Source organism: Diadema setosum, chromosome 15 (assembly GCF_964275005.1).
Source record: "Diadema setosum chromosome 15, eeDiaSeto1, whole genome shotgun sequence".
Taxonomy (NCBI): Eukaryota; Metazoa; Echinodermata; class Echinoidea; order Diadematoida; family Diadematidae; genus Diadema; species Diadema setosum.
In genome coordinates, this window is record NC_092699.1 from 15,504,446 (window position 1) to 15,525,566 (window position 21,121).

General features: G+C 38.3%; 1 long non-coding RNA gene across 1 annotated transcript in view; it reads right to left on the minus strand.

Annotated features, from left to right (window-relative positions):
- Positions 1-1,080: 1,080 nt before the first annotated feature.
- The window catches only part of LOC140238920 (uncharacterized), a 75,859-nt gene continuing 55,818 nt past the window's right edge, over positions 1,081-21,121 (minus strand). Inside the window, exon 3 of the long non-coding RNA XR_011901934.1 lies at positions 1,081-1,202. This is a non-coding gene — a long non-coding RNA (uncharacterized lncRNA). The remainder of the gene's footprint in view (positions 1,203-21,121) is intronic.

Consider the following 21,121-nt stretch of genomic DNA (forward strand, 5'->3'; position numbering starts at 1 on the left):
TATTACAAGCAGCATCATTAACATATTGCCCATCCTCATACATGGAGTACCATTCTGTTGTACCCCAATTAACCCTTTATGTGTCCAGGTACTTAACTTGTCCTTACAGGAACATGGTATACCAGGTTCTCAAAATGTAGACAAGATTGCCTCCATTCGTGGCCTAAATTAATAGTTTTTTTGTGTGTGTGTTATGTTTCAAAGAAAAATGGCTTATATAGAAAGATTAGAGTTTCTTCTGTCAATATCTGTTTTCTTTCTGTATGAAAACTGCATATATCGCAGTATTATTTGCTTTTTTCTGCTAAAGTGTGCTCTTGTTTCATGATAACACTCATATAGGATGTACGACATAGCGATCGAGGCTGATCTCAGTAGATTTATTTTGGTTTTTGCTGACCCCATTCACAATCCTCTTTTGTGTTCGAGAAAGAGTTTGTAGGCAAATCTGTGCATGCTCTATTCATACCTCACGCTGGATTGATATTTTCATTGTCCTATGGCACATGTAGTTGACCATGGAAAGGGGGCACATATACTGCATGATTTCTTTCGCACGGGCAGATTACGAACCTGTTTATTCTCTGTCAACCTGCAAAAAGAATCTCTCATTTGGGAGCATTCAGTATTCCATCCAAACTTGACCTAGTTGGACATTTACAAGTCTTCAAACTTCAATGACATGCTGGAACCAATTTTGTCATTTTGAACATGCCCAAAATCTCCAATGTATCTCTGTAAATCCCTATGAACAGCTAATGAACACAAAGAATGTCAAACATGTTATGAACTATTTCAGTATTAGCAACGGATGCAAACGTACCTTCAAATTTTCAAATTCATTGGGAATTTGTAGGGCATTTGCTCTACTGTAATGGGGCCTTACACCAGTAAAGCACTGAGCATGCACAAACTTGACTCACATTTTACAAGGACAGTACAGAGCAAGCATACATTTCCTCTTATTGCACCAGCAACATTACACCATCAGAATAAAAAAAAAGCCAAGAAACATTCCTAGTACAAGGATTCCTTCTTTAAAATAAAACCAAAAAAAAAATGTCTGAATGATTTCCTCACCTTGAGTGAATCCAATTACGATGCAAATTGATGTTGTCTTTCCTGGAAAAAAAAAATCAAATTTTGGCTGGATTTTGTTTTCCTTGTTTCCCCAAAAGATGAATTCCAAGTTGGTCAAAGACCTGCACAGAGATGAAAAGGAAACAAAGGAGAAACAAAAATTTCAAATCAGAGAGGCAATATACAGAATAATGCTCACGTAAGATTGCTTTTATATCTTACTTCTGACTGGAAGCAAACAATATTATACAAATAGTGAATGGTCACGAGTGGGAAATCTGGTTCCACTGCACGAGTAAAGACCATACACTATTTGTTTTATACAACATCTTGAATGTCAACAGATTTGGTACTCACAGATTCTTGAATTTAGCACGGAAATGGCAACCATTTTCCATGAAAGACGAATGAGTAGCCTCACAGTCGCAGTCACTGTGTATATGTACATGTGTACGTACGTACGCGAAACGAAGTTGTTTACAAAAATGATAGCAACCACATGTACACAGTAAGATGTGATTCGCAAATTAGAGCACAGGATTGATAAAAGGGAGAAGGAGACAGCTGAACTAAACACAGAGGTAGAGAAAAATGCTTGAAAGATAATGGATATATGTCATGTGAAGAGGTGGACAATATATCATTACCAACAAGGACAAACAGATCTATGTAACCACAGTAGCATATCATAGGACATCAAAACAAACATGATGGGATACTACACACTATACAAGTTAACTGGACCCACTCCATACTCCTACAAAGTAGATCCGCAATGATTGGATATTGCCTTGATAGCTGTTACTACTGTGACAATAGAAATTCTGTACTCATGGAGGTGTGACTATGTGGTGTCCTACTGCTTTCCCGGAAAAACAAAAAAAAAGTCCTTTTAGCCTTTTTGCATGAAATGAAAATCCTGCGACATAATGCTGCATTACATTTTCCACCGATTTCACTCTTGTGATACCTTTTTGTGGAATGACTGTGCAAAAACTATAAAAATAGAGAAAAAATATCAGCATGCTTTTAAATTCTATATCAATTCCTGAGGATCTCATATCTATTTTAGCAAACTGCATTCTGTGCTACTGTTTAATAATTCACTGTTTTAATAGTCCTTTGCTGCTTACTCACCAAATCTACATCATACTCTTCAATTCACTATCAGTTTGCAGCAATCACATTTCCTCTTAAAATATGTGGAAATATGCATTGAATATTAATCTATGCAAACCACTTCACCTCAAAAGGATCACATCAAGAGCATGTTTTTATTCTTTATTTTATAACTCAAAGAATTATCTCTATCTGTCTCGACCTCCTTTTTTGAACTTCTTTTTTGTTTAAAATCAGGTCTTTTCGGTTATACAATGAGTTACGAGAAAGCAGCCCAAGGTAGCGAGTGGGCAAATAGGCATGGAAACGGAATTTATGAATTAATCATGCATCCAATACTTTGCCCGCTGTGGTTTGCACCTCCTCATAAATCAAACAAATTGTCTTTGGGAGACCGATTCCCCTCTAAAAAGTGGGATTTCTCAAATGTCTTGATTTGCACATCACGAAATGCATACGGAGGAAATCTGGGTAGAGCAGGGGTGCGCATGTTATACAATATGCAGGTAATCACAGTTTACGGTGAGCTTGTGATACGTCAACATCGCAGCGGAATATTCTATAAGAGGGGGGGAATGCTATCAAGGTCCTCGTAATACTGATACAATAATCATTCTTTTTCGTTTTTGATAGGAATCGCATTTGGCGCGGATTCACCAATACTCCTGGAAACATCCACGAGTGATTTTTGCCTGGCTGAGATTTATCTTTATGGCTCATTTACGACACGCACAATCTATCATGCTTTCTTGACTCACCACTTATATCTCCTGCTTTCTTTGTGCCCCATTCCCTCTTCAAAATCAGAGTTTGCTTGGTTACATTTGAAGTATATACAAGATATCTCACCTTGAGGAAACTGTTTTTATTTGAAAAAAGGGCAATGAAACATACTGTAAAACCAGAAATTTGTTCGTGCATAAAACTTTCACAAACTGCGCACACATCCTTAAACCCATTGAGGACAGCCTGATTTTGCTGTAACAGGCATTTCGCATAGACACCTGCCCGAATATTCTCAGGGCTCGTCTTCAATGGGTAAAACAAACAAACAAATCCTGGATTGGGATCATGATAGATCACCACCAAAAGCTAATCACCTGTTCCTTTTTACCACCACAGCACAGACCTATCCATTTGAGCCCAGTCTATTCAAAACATTTCAAGTAATGTGGGCAGCAAACATCTGCAAAACATGACTTAATTGGCAGATGTAGTATTTCCCTTACAGCTTCACAACAAATTGTGTCATGGATGTTACGATGCCAGTACCCTGGCCATCATACAGGTGTACATCTATAGCTGAAGCATGGAAATAACTTTCCTTTTCAAGAAGTATGCACCTTATATAGGCTTACATGACAAGATGGACTATCCCATGCAGATGCCACTAGAATCAGTCACTATGACTACTCTCAAATGGCCCCCTATGTGGAAAAAGCCACGCTAGATGAATAGCTGGTATTAGAATGATCAAAAATTCTGAAATATTGGCTAAATATCTCCCAGTTGTAATTGATCTCTTCTGCTGATTTCATGTCGTAGATGACATATCACCATTTTCCCTACTGGCTCATCTCCATCTCCAGTGAGATTAAAAGGTAATGGCATGTTTATGTGTGTGTATGTGCTGTGAGTGTGACCAAATGTAAGTGTGCATAAATTTGTGTATATTATGTTAATGTTGTGTTCGAGCATCTATATTTATTTTTCATATCAAATGAAATCAAACTCTGCTGACAGTAGGCAGGTTTACAAGAAGTCCAATTCAATATAAGAGAGGAACTGGGATGAATGTGATCAGCCACAAATATCATTGCACATGGTGTGTTCAGGGATGAATGGGGATTCTGAATACTAAAAAAGATGCAGTAATTGTCTCCTTGATAATATCTTTATCCCTAGAAAAATCTTGCAGAAACCTTATATCTCCAAAGAAATCCCATCAGTTCTGTCACAAGTTGGGATGAGGATGGATCTTAATGCAAATTGGTGGAAGGGGCACACTCACCCTGCATTATATAGATCGTGCATTGCCGGAAAAGTCCTGTGGTGTGGGACTTTCCCCTAGAAAACGATAGTGTGGCTGCTTTTAAAGGCATAATTTACCATTTGCAAATGAAACAAAAACCCAGCATTACTGCTCTAAAATAGTTCCAAAATGTGAGTTTGGGATAGAAACAACAACTGCAAAAATTTGAATCTGCATAATCAATGTTAAGTATTGTTAAATACACAAAATTTGAACAATAGTTATAATAAAAATGTTGCCAGATTAAACCATCTACAGTTACGATTTAATGAGAAAATATTCATATCTCCATATATTTCAGGCTTTAGTGCAAAAAGTGTAAATGGTAGGATGTTTTGTTATACAGCAGACCTACACATGTGCATCAAATGTGATATCTTGAACATTTTCAAAATCACCGTTACCAAAGGTAAACAGGACCTTTAAGGAATACTGAAGTATTTTTCAAACATGATACAGTTTCAACCCAAGGAAATGTGTGCTCTTGGACTTAAAGAATTTATTCATGTCTATTGACCATCTTCTCAATGCAGAGCCAGTCTTAATCCGTGAGGTTTACTCAAGCCTCGAGTGTTAAAAGGTCACAAGAAAGGATCAATAAAATCAGTCACCCCTGAACACTTCTCCACAACATGCATGGGGAGCATTGTTTATTTGCAATATGCTTCACCATACTTCTGCACACTAAAAAAAGAAAATAAATAGATATTCTAAATCAATGAAGAAAAAACAAATCTTGAGGAAGGATAGGGTAATAATCTTGCCTCTCTGTTCCCCCCCCCCCCCCCCCGTCTCTCTGAAATTTCTCTTCAGACCTGACGACCAAAGAAAACAACAACAGCAACAACAAATGCACAAATCTCGTGTAATTCAGAGTCACTGCACTTTTGTGACGTCTGCGCTGCCCCGGCCGAAATTGAATTCCCCGACTTTCTGGGCGGCTCGTAAAGAACAGCACGATTATTATTCTTCACAGCTGATTCTGACTGGCATTTGAAATGAAGAGTGGGAGGATTGGGGGGGGGGGAGAGAAAAGGGACCAGCAGAGATCACATAAGAAGCTCAACTATAGTTGAAAGACCTGTTAAAGATGGTATCATTCACCTCCCCCCCCCCCCCCCCCCAAACAAGAGTCTGCAAGATTTTTTGTGAGCCCTCCTGATTATCCACAGAAGACAGTTTAGCATACGGGGTGAGGTATTGTCAAAAACTTTAAAAAATAATAATCTTCTTAACAGACCGACTCTGTAATGTATTCAAATTCTATAATGCATGCTTTGAGAGGTACGAATTTTCTTCAATTTGTCTCCCTCTACAGATGAAAGTTGTCGCTGCAGGGAGAGCATGTATAGATGACAGGATATAGTCTTATGGTTCCTTTTTCCTGACATGTTTGTCCAGTTATAGATCAGTGTTGCAATCTTACAAAGTTCATTTGTAGAGGGAGATTGTAGAGGGATTTGGGTGACTTTTTTTTTTTTCATTCTTCTCCAAATCAACATATTGGAAGTCACACAACACACACATAATAGGTAAAAAAGCACACAATCACCTAAACACACTATTAGTTTAAACTACCATATACAATAATGTATATGTCCCTGCCAACAGCAATATCCCACTTTTTGCATTAGAGTGCTTTTCCCTCAATGTACTGTCTATATAATAGTATGAATACATTCTTGCCGTATGTTTTTCGGGGGGGGGGGGGGCACATTTAAACTGATATCCCTGCAATTGACAACATAATACAGAATTATCCCCTGTTAGTTAAATATCAATTAATTAATTTTTTCCTACGACATGAATCCATATCTTTGCTTCTTCTTTTTTTGAAAAAGAAGGATAACATTGATTTCTCATTTCCACCATTGGAGGTTCTATGTTTAAATACAAATCTAAGCATAATTGATTTACATAGTCCCAAGTGAATTGAAAGACCCAAAATTGTATGGCAAACACACTATCTATGCCTATGTATCACATATGTTATATTCCCCTCTCCCCAAATCCTCTGAGATAACTAACCCTCAGCTACACTTCTTAGGCATCTGTCCATCTTCTATCAAGCCTCTTCTTCGAAATAAAATCGATCGTAGGGACCTCTTTTCGCTAACCTTTAGGGTTTGAATCTAATAAAACGTTGAACCCTCGGTTCTTTCCCTACAATATAGCTCATTCTTGTCCTTTTGAGCAATTCGCGACTCCGCGCCAGATGTTATTGGTCGCGATCACAAACGAGGGTTCAAATAAAACTCAAGGATAGCTGTCCTTGAATGGCAGATTGAGATCGTAATAAATGGCACAATACTCCCGTGAGACGGTACAGACTTTTTCGGGGATGATAGCAGATTTGAAATGATAGCATGTTAGCTTTTGACTTATCCACCAGGACATGGAAATCCAATAAGACTGCATGATGGAATATTCCACTTCAATAGACTTGCCATTATTTGTGAATCATACACTGTGTTTTCATCAATATGAATTCAATGGAATTGGACTTTTTAATGGAATTTGGAAATTACGTATTCATATTTGTTTCCAGATTTCATGAATTTCCAATCAAACGCAGAATCAAACTCAAAACAACTAACAGTTTTTTCTTCATTTCATGCAGGTTCTATTTTTTTTTTTTTTTTAGCATTAGACTGACAAAATCAAAATACAGGCAAAAGTCCTTTCACAAATGTAACTTCTGTAATTTCTGTAATATTGAAATGTTGGTGGGAGAACTGGGGGGCGTTTCATCAACGAGTTCGTCAGAGATTTCACCGACAAATTTGCTATCAGCCAATCAGGGGGGCGTTTCATCAACGAGTTCGTCGGAGATTTCACCGACAAATTTGCTATCAGCCAATCAGACCAAGGATTTCATTAGCTTTTAACAGTTGTCAGTGTAAATCCTTGCGTCTGATTGGCTGATAGCAAATTCGTCGGTGAAAACCTCCGACGAACTCGTTGATGAAACGCCCCCCCTGATCTCTCATCTGTGTGTGGGGGGAGATGCACACATTACATATACATATACATACAATATACATACATACAAATTGGTAGGAAATTGCGACATTTGAAAGAGTTGGTTGCAGCCTGTAAAAGCAAAGCCTAAGCCAAATATCTCAATCGTAAAGTGCTGTGGTGAGTCCTGCTCATGCGTGTCATCTGCTTAAACACGAGGTTCCTCTCTATTTTTACTTCACCTGTGATGCCATACATCAAATACACCGCAAATCATCCATCTAATCTGGCAAATCACTTGAGCGTGGACCAGATTTACATCTGTACCTATCAACAGTGAAAGATCAATATTTTACCACATTACAAGCAACTAAGTCAAGGTGAACAATCAATAATTTGACCAGATCACATGGAACTAAGTCAAGGTCCTTCCTTGAAACAGGATTCCACCATCCAATGAAATAGGATTTCATGGCTCATTATGGAACTTAGTCCAATCAAGTGGCATTCTCAGCAGCTAACTCGGACCTTTATGGGTGCTGCACCGCACAAATGCAAATGCATGGGACTAAGCCCAGTTTGAGGAGAAATCCATGTATGTGGTGAGGAAACATACATTTGTAATGTTGCAGTGAGGTACAGACTGTATGTAGCAAATTGCACAGTGAAACACAACACCAACCCACATGGGTCTTTTGTACCTTGCTCCAGTTTTTCAGTTCGGTCTTTCAACTGCTCTGAAATCAAGAGACCGCATTAAGGCCGTACCCATGCAGAAGGGGTGCTACTATTACGCAGCCCACTCCACCACTGTTATTCCAACGACCAGACGAGACGAGCAGACAACACAGAATTTGCGTGATCAATGATATCGATTGTAAATGACATTAGTGGACAATCTGCGCTTAGCCCCCCAAGCTTCCCAGGCTTCACTGGCCATTCCCCGCATTCGGCGGAAGAGAGCAGCAGCGGTCAGCCGGCAAACTGCACGGCTGCCGTTTTCAGCTGCACCAACAAATTGGATTACGACAGAGAGGAAAACGAAGGAAAGAAAGAGCACACAGTATTGATTAACCCATCCACGCCTGAAGTATACAATTTCTTTCCTGCTGACAAAATAGAGACATTAACACCCCAAAACCAACGGTATGCAGTCTTTCTCATGGCTGTAAATAATTTCTGTAGGCGTATTCATCATTCTATATTTTCAGCATCAGCAATTTGGCACAATATGACATCAAATTGAGAATTGACTTGAAAAAAAAAAAAAAAAAACTTTAGATGGTTAGATTTTTAAAGCGCCAAACAACTGTCTTGAATACCTGGCTGGCTTTGTAATCAAAGCAGTTGAATAAACCATTACATTACAAAGATACAATGTAATTTGCCTTGTAATTATTTCGTAATTGAATTTAAATCTCTTTCAGTGGGGCCTAAATAGAATAAATCATGAATGTTATAGTTCATATTTTGTCATCGCTTTCAGCATTCCAGCTGATCATAATAATTGATCTCAAACTAATCCTATGTGGAACACACTGAGTTAGAAGTCATTTATATCTAGAAATAGGAAATATAATTATCCCGCAGATCTAGATTTGAGCCAGTGGGATAAGAGCATTTTCAATGCATAATTGAAGGATTTAAAGTTTGTATAAGACAAGAAATGAATCTTGAAAATACAGTATATCATCCATGGTCTTCTGCAGTGTGCAGTGTAGGATACAAGCACTTCTTGGATGTTAAAGGTAGGGAATCCCATTTGCATGCCTTAAATGAAGAGTTGTATAAATACAGTGGTATGTTGAAGAGAGTATCATTTTAGAAACTCCCATAAAGTATTGAAAATGGAAGGTAACATTTAGTACATTTTCATTGACCGTTAGATTTTGAATTGAATTTTTTTCGGGGCTCACCGTAAATTCCAGTACATTACTAGGCTACCTTTGCAGACCCATGCACTGCATGTGTGTCCATCCTGTATATTTTGTGAAGAAAGTTCATCAAAACTTACAAACATTTCTATAATATACATTCTTGCCACACACTCTATATGTTATTACATCAGCTCTTATACTTTTAGATTTGTGTTTATAGATAAAAAAAAATACAGAAGACTGCAACAAAAAGGCTTAGGTGTGGCTGACACACAGAACTACTTAGTAGTTGAGTTTTGCACATTATTCAAATTGTAGATAACCGTTGACTTCCAAATTTCTCAGCAGTGGCCAAAACAAGTCCCCTGAGGTTCATATTTAATGTTTTGCTGCATTTTTTTTAGTTCTGTAAAAGGTATCCCCTACCTTTAAAGGGATGGTACAGTTTTCGTTGAGATGGGGCTTCAGGTTTCCAACATTTTTTGATGATGATTTTTACTGAGATAATGAGAAACCTCTTATGAAATACGAACACTGGTTTTGAGATGGCGGAGACATCCCAAAGCAAAGCGATCCTAATAAAAGGTGGGATCCATCTTTTATTAGGATCACTTTGTTTAACTTTGTTTTTGGAAATCTCAGCCATTTCACACCTGATTTTTATCAAATGAACTTTTAATTCCTCTTGGAATTGTATGCTCTTTCATATTTCAGATAAATGATTTCTAATTATCTTGCAAAATATTAACAGTTGAATCCTCACCTTAACCAATACTATACCATCCCTTTAAGTGTCAAATTATCACATTAATCTCTTTAGTTGATGGGTAGGGGTGGGAACTGTATCCATGACAACTGGGCTAAAATCTCTAGTTCTCCAAGGTCAGCAACACATCTCTTCTGGGAAGGCATTCCACGATGACTGATGTTTCATCATTTGAGAGTGATCAATGTACAATATCAGCCTGCTAATGGTCAGGAACAGCTTCCATATGAACCTGCCACCATTTTCAATGAAATTTGCTACTGAGAGGTTCTCCACCAGTTTCGCAACATATGTATAGCAAAGAGACACAAATCATCACTAGTTGGTCATCTAGAATGCAACCAAAAACAGTATACAGGTCGTGTATTTTTGCAAAGGTAGTTGTCTTGCCAGGTATCTGTTAATACACCTGGGTCCAGATGGACATGGTGGATAAAAACATCTTGTCCTACAACGTAAGTACTAGCCTGGATTTGAACTCCTGTCCTCCAATTGGGAGTCATGAGTCTGATACACTATGCCACACTGCTCCTACAATGGTCAACAGAGTGCAGGTGCATCCATAGGAGCAGCATATATGGAGGAATTTGAACCAAGAACCTTATGTTCAAAGTCCCACATTTTATCCACTTGACTACGAAGCATAACTCATTTCATTATTTCATTTTTTTTAAAATGAGGGCAACAAGATGCTCTACATATATTTCATACACCTGAAGTCTCCCAAATTACACATTTGTCCAAGTTCCCCCCCCCCCCCCCCCCCGGTGAAAATATACAGTCACAAGCCATCTCGTATGTTGTAACAAATTGGAAATGTCTGCTACTCTTCCAATGCCCATGGGAATGCATTGTGACAGTATGGGATGCTATGAACATATCACAAATGAATTGCTCATCACAGTTTAATGGCAGGAGGAGGGGGGGGGATGGTTTTGTAGCTCATCATCCACTGAGACAATAACGCTGTAACCTTGAGGAGAATTTATGTTTCATCAAGCTGATGGGTGCTTAGGTGTGTGCATTTTACCAGCCGTTATTTTCTCTCTTCCCTTTCTCTCCCCCTCTCTCTCCTTCCCTCCGGCTTTCTTGCGCTCATTCCTTCCATCCAGCTATGCACTCGCTTAGGCTGTTTTCACACGTACCAGGAGAGCGAAATTTTAATCATGATTCTAATGACGCATCACTAGAATCATGATTCAAATGAAGCATTTTGGCCATATGTATAATGCAAACTCGAATCGTGGAGGGCGAGTTGAAATTTGACTCGCAAATCTAATCCTGATTCAAATGACGGTCCGGAGGTGTTTTTGAACTGAGATTCTCCCAGAATTATGGAACCAAGAGGGCGTGTGTACGGATTGGCCTCCAAATTGTGTTTTGGGGGAGAAAACTGTCTCACCTCCCCTTGATCATGATAGCGTCGGAAGGAAAACTTTGAAGGCGTTTTTCTCGAAACTCTGATTTCCACAACCACTTGACATGCCCTAATAAAATCATCGATATCTCGCCAACCGAGTACTTTTATGAGTTGTGCTACATATGAAATTAAAGTAGAAGAGTAAGGGAATAATGTCATGTAATTTTCAGAAAATTGTCCTTCCCCGACTTTCGGATTCTTTTGTTGTAGCAGGGTACATATGCTGGTACTGCAGTCAAAGCGCGCTACTTACCACTCAAGAGTGACTGACGGGAGCCACACCTACTCTCCTCACTCTGAAATCTGTGAAGCTTTCCTTGGTCGTGCGTACAGACAATATCCTGTTTGTAATTGTACTCGTAGTTGTAATTCCAGCATTGCAATAATATTTCTCAACCCATGTGAAAGCAGCCTTAGAGCTGAGCCTTTTTTTCTCATCTCTCTCTCTCTCTCTCTCTCTCTCTCTCTCGCCCTCTCTGCTCCTCCCCCCCCCCCCCTTCCTTCTCCAGGTCAGTGTTTAGCAGAATGAGGAGAGTATGGATGCCTCAACAAAAAACAAAAACAAACAAGGAAAAGTAGAAATTACGCGGTGCGTAATATATGTCCCCGCCGGAAGTAGCATTTTGTAGCAAAATGTGCAATACAGGTCAAAAATCAAGGTCAAAGGTCAAAGATGTCAAAGGTCAAAATTCTGTGTAGAAGTTTTGAAGCCCTCACCTAGTGCCATCACATACAGCAAACGGAATCGAAATCTGGTTAGAAATGGCGAAGGAGTAGCATTTTGTAGCCAATGTACAATACAGGTCAAAAATCAAGGTCAAAGGTCAAAGAAGGCAAAGGTCAAAATTCTGTGTAGAAGTTTTGAAGCCCTCACCTAGTGCCATCACATAAAGCAAACGGAATCGAAATCGGGTTAGAAATGGCGAAGGAGTAGCATTTTGTAGCCAATGTACAATACAGGTCAAAAATCAAGGTCAAAGATAAAAGAAGGCAAAGGTCAAAATTCTGTGTAGAAGTTTTGAAGCCCTCACCTAGTGCCATCACATAAAGCAAACGGAATCGAAATCGGGTTAGAAATGGCGAAGGAGTAGCATTTTGTAGCCAATGTACAATACAGGTCAAAAATCAAGGTCAAAGGTCAAAGAAGGCAAAGGTCAAAATTCTGTGTAGAAGCTTTGAAGCCCTCACCTAGTGCCATCACATAAAGCAAACGGAATCGAAATCGGGTTAGAAATGGCGAAGGAGTAGCATTTTGTAGCCAATGTACAATACAGGTCAAAAATCAAGGTCAAAGGTCAAAGAAGGCAAAGGTCAAAATTCTGTGTAGAAGTTTTGAAGCCCTCACCTAGTGCCATCACATAAAGCAAACGGAATCGAAATCGGGTTAGAAATGGCGAAGGAGTAGCATTTTGTAGCAAAATGTACAATATAGGTCAAAAATCAAGGTCAAAGGTCAAAGAAGTCAAAGGTCAAAATTCAGTGTAGAAGTTTTGAAGCCCTCACCTAGTGCCATCATATAAAGCAAACGGAATCGAAATCGGGTTAGAAATGGCGAAGGAGTAGCATTTTGTAGCAAAATGTACAATATAGGTCAAAGGTCAAGGTCAAAGGTCACGACTGAAATTCTGTGTAGAAGTTTCAAAGCTCCCTTGTAGTGCTATCATATAAAGCAAACAGAATTAAAATTGGCTCATAAATGACAGAGAAGTAGCAAATTGAAGATTTTGATCACACACAGACGCACACACGGACACACGGACGGACGCACGGACGGACACACGGACGGACGGACGGACACACACACGTACGGAGCCCGTTTCATAGTCCCCTGCTCGAACTCGTTCGGCGGGGACAAAAAAAACACACACTGGATGATATGGTAGTCATTTTACTAATGGAAGGGCTGTTTAGCATTGTGAAAAAATATACTTTTTTTTTCTCTCTCTTATTCTTTATATTTCCTTTTTTCTAATCCAGGGGGGAAAATGCTAGCATTAATTTAGATTTCTATGTACCAATTTAATCTTTATAGAAGGTCAAGGTCCCATTTTAATCAAAAGATAAGCGATTATAAATTTCCTTACCACACAGGCTGCCACACACTTATGATAGATATCAACTATATGATCAATTATAAGTCTTCATTAAACAGGGCCCAGATCTATTTAGTGTCATTTTTCAATCAACCCACTGCACGCCACTTTGATTACCTGTCTATATGTATGCATTTGAAATTTGTGCATTATATATTTGACTTATTTGCACAGAAAGGGTTAAACTACATTTTGTGTTCCTTATGTTTTCCTATTCACTTCATTGTCTCTCCCTATGTTTGTTGATATATGAATGTAGTTACACTATATATGTAGTTAATCTACAGTATATTTCATTTCATTTCATTTCATTTCATTTACTTTCCACATCATGATAAAAAGCATTTACAAAAAATACAGGAACGATAAATACAAAGTAGAACATTGGAACAATACAGGGACAAAATGTCCAACTTACAACAATTTCACAACAGACAAACACAACATAAGAGCAGTTATATGTATATAATTATGTAGTTACACTATATGTATAATTGTAGTTATACTGTATGTATTAAGTTTATGTGTACATGTGCATGTGTGTATGTCTACATGGAATACACACACAAATACACATGTATGTATTGTGTGTATGAATGTGTGTACATGGGTTTGTGAGTTTTACACATACATACATACATATAATAAGCATGCAAATACCTCTACTCTATCTCACCTCTATATATATCTCATCTCTGTTGCTCTACCATTCCGAGGGCTTCTAAAATTTCCGGTCTTTAACAATTCATAAACTTTTCTGTGCGCAAATGACGGCAGAAGAATTTAGCTAAAATTGCTTAGCACCTGCTAATCTCAGCCCAACCCCTAACATGTTGTGTCATCATTTTTACCTAATGCCATCTAGTTTCAGTGTGCGGAGAACATAATAAACTGGAAATAATTCTATTAACTCATTGAGGACTGACTGATTTTGCTACAACACGCATTTCCCATAGATGCCTGCTTGAGTATACCCGGGACTCATCCTCAATGGGTTAACAAAGAGGTAGATTTGCTTCATAAATTGGGGCCACTTTAGCAGCAAACGCATCAAACGGAACAATCTTCAGATTCGAAAGGATAACGCTCCCAATGCCACAACACCTCTACCAAGTTATAATCACTGGCAGTTTTTAAATCACTCCAGCTAGTTTTCAGCTGCTTTACCCACACCTCCATTAATTGAAACTGATCAGGGGGTTGAGGGCAAGTATGAGCTAGTCAGACTGGACACATGAGTCTGCATGATTCCAATGTTTTAAAGTTAGTACACTTTTGAGCCATGTCAGCCATCTTTGATTCTGGTAATTTCATTGACATGTTTGTGAGGTTATTATTATCATAAAAGATTAATTTTTAGTTGATTCGCACTCTATCCTTGTTTTGATGGAAAAGGAAGACAAAGAAATAAAGCATCATCAAACTACTTAATAAATAACTCAATTTAGTTCAAAGTAGTTCTTGCCCTCTACAAAAACATTCAACTAAAGATGATGCTGACATCAACATACAGTTACAACTTCATCAGCAATACCAGTTGATTTTTTCCAGTATATTGGTGAGTTAGTTTCAAGATCATAAAGTTACATCCTTTTATTGTAAGATTTGATGATTTTATAGACATGGACGAATCATTGTCATTTTGTTTTTGTTCTTTAATGCAGAATATATCTGAACAAATTTGCAAAAAAAAAAAACCCAACAACTTAAATACAGAATAAAGAAGAGTGTCACAAATGAATTATTCTTTTGCAATCATCTTACAATAAATGTAAAATAAATTGTAATCAGCATCTGTATCAACAAATTGTTATTTAAACAAAAATCTGGACACATACACGTACGTAGAAGGAAATCACATGCAATAGAAGTTTTTGAAGTCTTGCAAAAAGAAAAAATCATATCTTCTTTAAAATTAACCAAAAAAGATATGGCTGTTGTAGAATACTTCATTCTCAACAAAGACAATCATGCTTAAAGTGTTCCTACTATATCATTAAAAAAAAAGTTGTTAGTGCCATGAAGACAGAAAATATCCCTTAAAGGGATGGTATAGTTTTGGTTGAGACCTGATTTCAGGTTTCTAACATTTTTTGGTGAGATAATGAGAAACCTCTTATGAAATATGAAAGAGCGTGTAATTCTATGAGGAATTCAATGTTTATTTGATGAAAATTGGTCTTGAAATGGCTGAGATATCACAAAAAGTGCGATTCTAATAAAGTGTGGGGCCCACACTTTATTATGATCGCTTTCTTTATTTTGTTTTTGGATGTTTCAGTCATTTCAAACCCGATTTTAATCAAATAAACGTTGAATTCCTCTTAAAATGGTATGCTCTGTACTATATCATAAGTGTTTTCTTGGTATCTCGCAAAAAGTTAAAAGCCCAATTCTCATCTCCACCAATACTGTACCATCCCTTTAATATAGAAGAATGCAAAACAAATCTATTCTATCTCTCTTTGTTTTCCTCTCTCTTTCTCTCTCTCTCTGCCAAAAAAAAGAAGAAAATCAGAAATTATGAATCACACATAAAGTTCAGCAAATGTTTTACCTCAATACAGCATTGTACAAAAATATTAAACCAAACATTAATCTTACCAAAAAGGAAATGAAAGTGCTTCTGGCAGAAATATGTTCCAATGCATTAACGTTGATATTTTAAGAACTACATTTCACACAAATAATTATGACAACCTAGTGTCAGCAAGAAGTCTTCACTGATTGTGTGCTTTGCAACTGACAACCATCTTTCATGCATAGATATGACACGGATGTAAACGAAATGTCTGGTAAAATTATCACGACAAATACTGCAATTAGTTCATTAAATGAAAATGAACATGCCAGCAACAGGCACGTGAGATATGAGTCCTTAAATAGCGCCCTCCCACTAATTTGGATGGCAGCTTTTCAGCACTGTCAATCAAAGACTGCCGAGGTGCTCAAAAGCCATGTAATGGCAGCCGAAAATTTACACAGAAGGGTGTCCTCTCCAAACTTGCTCGCCATATTGACATCTTCCCTAATTCTGCCGCACGAAATTCAGACATGCACGCGTCAAGACCACACCGAAGTTCCTCGACGAGAGACGACGTAGAGAGAGAAAAATGGAAGAGAAAGAGAAAGAGAGGGAGAAGGGGGAGATTATATCGCTGTACCAGTGACCAGCACAAGAACAACAGGGAGGACCTTAATTGAATAAGCCAGGTGTTCAAAGCGACTCCGGCTCTCCGGAATTAAATCAAGAGCCCCGCAAATAGCGACGAATACACCCGTTACATCACCGCTTAATCAAATTAAGTCTCGGTCGGCACGAGCTGATGAGTCCGCGACGTGCTGCAGGGGGGAGGCTGGGAGGGTGGGGTGGGGTTAGGGTGCCGAAGAGGGGGGGGGGGGGGGACTAGGGAAAGTATCCATGGGTATAAATCAAATTCTGGTCATGTCTTTGGGGATTAAGATGAGGAAGGTCTGCAACAGTGTCACTTCTGTTTGACCCACTTTGACTGCCAGTGTTTATTACTGTTTGCTTCTTTCTCATCACCATATCTCTCTATCTATCTATTCAACTATCTATCTATCCATCTATCTATCTATCTATCTATCCATCTATCTACCTACCTATATATCTATTCATCTAGATGTACCCTTTTTCTTGTCTTGATATCTATTTATCTGTCTACCTATCTTGGTATTCATTCATTTAGAACTGCCTTTCTCCTTTGCTATTCTGTCCAATCTATTCATCTGTTTATTTACTGTATACGCTGAATATCTCATGACATTTTTATTTTTGTGAATTTCGCGAGTCAGGTGCGACTTGCGAATTTAAAGACACACAAAAATATTGACCCTGATCCCCATATGAATGCACACATGCATTTCTCCATTTAGTACTGTACTCCATGACTGCAAATTAACTACTCGGAAAATTAACTACTCGAGTCAGGTGTTACTCGCAAATTTAAAGACACGCAAAATATTGGCTCTGATCCCCATATGAATGCACACATGCATTTCTCCATTCAGTACTGTACTCCATGATCGCGAATTAACTACTCGGGAAATTAACTACTCGAGTCAGGTGCTACTCGCGAATTTAAAGACACGCAAAATATTGACTCTGATCCCATATGAATGCACACATTCATTTCTCCATTTAGTACTGTACTCCATGATCGCGAATTAACTGCTTGGGAAATCGTCCAGGAGCCCGTTGCATAAAAGTTACAATTATGGTAACTTTGCCATCCAATGGTAACTACCATGGCAACAATACTCAACAACCAATCACAATCAAGAATTCCATGGAAGTTACCATTGGATGGCAAAGTTACCATAATAGTAACTTTTATGCAACGGGCCCCAGAAGTCCCGATTCACAAAAATTTAGACTCGCTAAATGTATGGCATTTACAGTATCTACCTATTCATTCATCTAGATCAACCTCTCTTCTTTTTTTTTTTTTAATCTATATATCTATCTACCTATCTAACCAACTATTCATGTATTCATTCATCTTGCTCTATATTTCTCCTTTGCCTGACTATCTATTAGTTTATCTATCTACCTGCCTATTTCTCTATCTATCTATTCATTCATGCAGACCTACCGTTCTTCTTTGCCTAGCTAATGTGCCAGAGTTGTCTTCTACCAAAGACAATCAATGCAGATTTTCCACGTGACCTAAGAAGTACAACAAGCACTTGGTGACCATGAGACAGAAATCACTGTTATGCAATTAATCATACAGCTGTTTCAGCTTTAAACTGATATGCGTAAAATGTTGTTGGACAACACTATTTTCTGAAAATCATAAGGCCTACATATCCAATATCTATGATATCAGATACTATGTTTTGAAAATTAACATTTAGACAAGTACATATAATTCAAAATTATATCACCACAGCTAAATCACATAAATACACTTTCTTTCTTCTATCAACATAAAATGGTAATAATTTGAGAACAACTTTGTGAAATTATTAAAAGATATGAAATGTTCCTTAGTCAGGCAAGAGTAAAATACATTTGTCCAAGTTTCAATCTTTGTTCTTTAATTCTGTTCTACATTCGTTTCTTTGTTCATTAAATCAACACGATGTATGATAAATATCCAATCCTCATTTCATACTTATGACCATGCATTGCAGAGTGTGTTGTGACGCCATCATGAATCATCATAAAGTGATGATACGACTTTTTTTACACAAGTTGATGGGATGGGGGAGCAACTTACAGTAATGCATACAGACCAAGTTCTACTGCATGATTCTTGTCAAATGATTTTTGTCACAAATGTATGGCTGTGTCAAGTCCGTTCTGCACAATGCTGTAGCATGTGTCAGTGTTGTTAAGAACTGCCAATAAAACAGCAATTCCTTGCTGGAAGATTTAGCCCCCAAATGACCTGAACAGAATTTCTCCCTTGGGGCTCATCAGACCTCTACAATTCTACCTTCATATCCAAGAATAGCCCAAAATATTGGCAGAATATCCTGACTTCAGTGATAATTAAAGAGTTTCAAACTAATGGAAACAATGGATCTTCTGCTCCCTTCAACAGTAATTCAATTTGAAAGATAACCACCCGGGTCTACTTATTCCAGAAGTTATTCTCATCCTCACAAAGGCAATATTTCTCAAATGTCAGAATTTCTTTCATTACCGTATTTTCCTCACTTTCCACAGTGCAGACTGCAGCATCCCTATCTAAACAGTCACACATAAGGGTGTAAATTGCTAAATGTTGCATCCCGGCATTGGGGGGGGGGGGGGGGGGGGAGGAAGAAATATTGTTCTAAAAATACTTCATGCGTGCCCGTTGCGAATACGGTTTATGTTGCAATATGACAGTGAGTATATCATAACTCTTCCGATGAACGGATCTCATGGAGGACTCCCGGGGTCTGTTTTCAGAGCGGCACGACATCAAAGGCACTGTCCAGCTGGTGGGGCGTCACTTTCATCATATCAGGTGTATCTCTTTTCTCCTCCTGCTCTCTGACCATACTCCCCTTCTTTCTCTCAAACACACATTCTCTCTCCATCAATCTCTTTATATATTATCTATCTAGTATCTCTTTATATATCTATCTCTTTATATATTATCTATCTAGTATCTCTTTATATATTTCTATCTCTTGGTTCTACACTGTTTAAGACCCTCTCGTTCTTCTTTTCATTTTCATTCCAATCCTCTTTCTATCTATCTATCTATCCATAACTTTTTGTATTTATCTCTTGGTTCTACATTTTTTTTAGACCCCTCATCCGTCTTCTTTTCAATTCTACTGCAATCCTTTCCCTCTTTCTATCTTTATCTTTCTATATATTTCATTTCATTTCATTTCATTCCATTTATTTACTGTCTATAAAATGGAAACTCTTCATGAATCAAGTGGCATACATTGTGTGCATGTATGTGTGTGTGTGTGGGTGAGTGTGTGTGTGTCGGTAGGTGGGTGTGTGTGTCTATCTCTCTCTCTCTCTTTCCCTCTACCTATCTATCTATCCTTCTATATCTATCTATCTCTTTCTATCTCTCACTTTTGGACGGTCTGTCACTATCTATCTTCCTCTGTAACTACTTATCTCTCTCCAAATCATTACACTCCTCCCCACAAATTTTTCTCCCAGGTACCGGACACCACCACAGGCAAAGTCACCGGTTCATTACGTCAACTCCAAAAACCTGCCCCCGGTCTTCAGAGCTGCGGCTCTACACCCATTCATGTCACGCTGCGTTGGCTCCCCGCCGAATTTTCGCCGGGACGTATTTAATCACGGGCAGATTGTGGCCGTTGCATTGTCGCAGGGCGGTTTGGTGTTTGAGAGAGTGGTGCGATTACAATTCCGTCCACTGCAATTTTGGGTAGTGCTCCAGGTTTGCACAATGAAGTGGGTTAAGCGAAATATCAGAGCACGTTAGGATTGCGCAAGATTGCACTCCGTTGGTGAAATGTGCCATTGAATACTATTCACAATCTTCCCCCTGCTGAGCAATTCTTGACTTCTTAGTGCTCATAAAAGGAAACAAAAAAAAACTCTACTTATCAAGGAAAAATGTCTTGGTGGAGTAAGATATTCACCTAAAAGCAACAGGGTCCCATTTCATGTGTGACTGCCCAGCTCAATACGAATCTTCACTTTTCTACATACAGTTGAACCTCTCGTATCCGGACAAGTCGGGACCGGGGCTCGTCCGGATAAGGGATTTGGCCGGATACGAGAGACTCAATGCTTTATACATGTACATATACATACACATGTACTGATGTAGCCCATTGTAGTACCACATGTAGTAATGTGTATACTGCAACCTTTTCATTGTTACATTTGGGGATGTTTCGGGATGTTGAAATGTCTGAAGGTAAGCAATTTGGAAGGAAATTTGATGCAATGTATGTTAATCATATTGGAAGTAATATGTAATTCATGTGTGTTTGGGTAGGAGTTCTCAAGGAGTTGGGAATCCCCCTTTCTTCCCGTAATTATTTAAAAAAAATCACGGCGAGATTGCGTCCGGATAATAGAGAGATCCGGACAAAGGGAGGCCGGATAATAGAGGTTCAACTGTAGTTAAAAAGAGAAAAGAAGGGAAAAACTCTAATTTATAATACAGTATGGCAATAATGCACAAATGAGAGCATTCTTATTGTGAGTTGCGAAGTATTAAAACTCATTGGTCATTTCTGCTCCAAATTCAGGCAAAGATAATCGCCATGGTAATTTAGTGAAAATTACCAGCCACATGCATACACAAT